The sequence below is a fragment of the Arachis ipaensis genome, chromosome B07 (assembly GCF_000816755.2).
Source record: "Arachis ipaensis cultivar K30076 chromosome B07, Araip1.1, whole genome shotgun sequence".
In the NCBI taxonomy this organism is placed as follows: domain Eukaryota; kingdom Viridiplantae; phylum Streptophyta; class Magnoliopsida; order Fabales; family Fabaceae; genus Arachis; species Arachis ipaensis.
Window position 1 is genome coordinate 111,736,396 of NC_029791.2, and position 3,336 is coordinate 111,739,731.

The following is a 3,336-nucleotide window of genomic DNA, read 5'->3' on the forward strand; positions in this document are numbered from 1 at the left end:
TACCAAGACTCTTCTAAATAACTATTTGGGTGACAATAGAGATAACCATATGTTAGCCTATAGAATCGAACATCCAGCCTTTACTACTTGTAACTAACCTCATACTTTACACCAAGACTATTACGAATAACCATCTAGATACCAGTAAAAATAACCATCCGCTATTCTATTGATCGAACATCCATATTAAAATACTTGCAACTGATCACACACACTACACCCATACGGGCATACTATTCCGAATAACCATCTGGGTATCAATAGAAATAATCATCCGCTAGCCTATTTGATCGAACATCCAAATTAAAATACTTGTAACTGATCACACACAATACACTATGACTATTCAAAATAACCATCTGGTCACCATTAGAAATAACCATCTGCTACCTTATTGAATCGAACATCCAATTTAAATTACTTTTAACGAATCACACCCACTACACCCAGATTATTCGAAATAACCATCTGGGTAACAAAAGAAATAACCATTCGCTTTCCTATTAAATCGAACATCCAGTTTATAATACTTTTAACGAATCACACACACTACACCCAAACTATTCAAAATAACTATCTGGGTAACAATAGAAATAAACATCTGCTATCCTATTAAATCGAATATCCAGTTTAACATAATTGTAGCTAATTATACACACCACACCAAGGCCATTACAAAATAACCATCTGAGTACCAATAGAAATAACCATTCGCTACGCTATTGAATCAAAACCGACTTTCTTTGCATATGTTGCATAAAAATCCTAAACCAGCTTCAAATGCTCAAACCGCATCCCAACTCTTGGTATTTCGTCTTCGACAAGGCAACTATGATCCAATAACTGCGAATCAATTCAAAACAGACATCATTCGATGAACATGAGGATTAATGGTCGATTCAAATATGCGGTTCACAAAAAAACCAGCAATATACTAGAGACCAAACCTCATCAACAAGATCCGTGTCGTCACTTCCAATAATGTCCATACATTCTATGACCTACAATCAAATATACACAAACAAACAAACTAATTAGATACCGTACTATTAAACAAGTTTCAACTAAAAAGATTTTATTAATACTTTTTCCAAAAGTATGATTAAAAATTTATTTCTATACATAACTTACAAGAAATAATAACAATGAAAAGTGTCTTCATATAAAATCTCACCTAATTAGTTAGGCTTATATTAAGTATTTATATAGAGCATGCATGGATCTGCCACAACTGAATCGTACCTACACAACCTTAAACCAAGTCCATTTCTATGCTTTGAAAAGTCAAAAAGCTTATTATTTCTTCTTCGATGTGAATGATACACATCCATTCTCCATTTTTGTTTCTTCAATTCCTTCCTTGCCAATCCTCTCTTATTTCTTCTTCTTCTTATTTGTTTATTAATTAATTTATTTTTCTTATAGTAGTAATCAGTGTTGTATGTATTGTGGACTTGCTAATTAGAATTTTGGGGCTTTTGAGTACTATATTGTATGTTATGTACAACTGTACATATATTTTCTAGCAATATTATATAGCGTGAAAAAATAAAAAAGAATGCAAAAACAAAAAACACATTTAGTGAGCATCCAAAATGAACAGCATCTCCACTTAGAGCATATATTTCTATCTATGAAGTGAGTTGTGACTAAATTTGTTTGTGCATGCATGGCATGAAAGCATAAGGATGAGAATTTAAAATAATCTAATGGCAACCATGTGGAATGTTTAAAACATACATGAATAGGTAGTTTCATTCAATTCACTTAACTAAACATGATATGCACTTCTTAAATTATAATAATCAAATTACCAAATTTAAAATTTTAAACCAATTTGGTGTTTAAATAAAACTAATAATCAAGTGCCTTATCAAAAATCAATCTAAACATCATTAAAAATAGCATAACATTACACAATTCTAAATTATAATGCCTAAAGATAACAAAATTTAAGACAAATATTGGCCAAACATAAGAATTAAACAAAAAGTTTCACTCAGGCATTTCGTCGAGCATATGGTGTGCACAATATGTAAACAGGAATTTTAAACTCAATTTAAGCAGCAATCAATCCAGAAAAATCAGCCATCAAACATTTTGGAATCCAAAAAGTATCAATGCATTAATCTAAGCCTAATATAAACACTAAAAGCAGAATTAAAAATTAGTTAAAATAAATAAACGAAAGAACACGGACAGGAGGAAGCATGGAACCTGCATTGGTGAAAGGGGAAGAATAGAAAGAGAGGGGTAGCAGACGCGGTGTTGCAGCGGCACGGAGCTCAGCCACTGCTGGTTGCACTGGGATTTTTGCCGGGGTTGGGCTTTGCACAGAGAACAGGGGTAGTGATAAACCCATATTTTATGATATATTTTGTGCTTAATCTGAGTGATTTATTCAATCCTTCACCCACTTATTCATATTAATTGCATGGTTTTACTTTCCCTTCCTTATTATGTGATGTATGTGAAAAACATGTTTTCTATGCTTTAAAATCAATTATTTTAATCACCTTTATTTCCATTCGATGTCGTGATTAATGTGTTGAGTAGTTTCAGATCTTCTAAGGCAAGAATGACTTAAAGGATGGAAAGGAAACATACAAAAATTGAAGGAAAGCACAAAACAGAGTTTTTGAAGAAACTGGCAGCCACGCGATCGCATGGGCGACACGGCCGCATGCCAGCGCGAAAAGGCATCGATGCGGCCGCATGACTGACGCGACTGCGCGCCTCGAGCGAAACACATATGACGTGGTCGCATGACTGACACGACCGCGTGACAAGGAAAACTCTGAATGACGCGACCGCGTGACCCACGCAGACGCGTGACAGAGGCCACGCACTAGAAATTGCAGAAAACGCTCATAGCGAATTCTGAAGCCCTTTTTGGCCCAAATCCAAGTCCAGAAGGCATAGACTAGAGGTTATTAAGTGGGGGAATGCATCCATTCAAAGGGAGTTTCAACTTTAGTTAGTTTTCATGATTTAGATTTAGTTTAGAGAGAGGTTCTCTCCTCTCTCTCCTCTCTTTAGGATTAGGATTTAGAATTAGGATTTTATTCGCTTTCAGGATTATCTCTTTATCAGGTTCAATATTCCCTTTTATTTACTTTTGTAATTTAATTTATGAATTCTTCCATGTTACAGATTACTCTTTTGAATTAATGTTATTTGAGGTATTTCAGTTTAATCTTGCTTTATTTTATTTACATTATTGTTATTCCCATCTGAAGACATTTTTATTCCAGTAGATTTACTTTTCTCCTTTTGGTCTTGGTTAAGAAATCAGTAACTCAGGAGTTATCAAACTCAAACATGATTGATAATTGT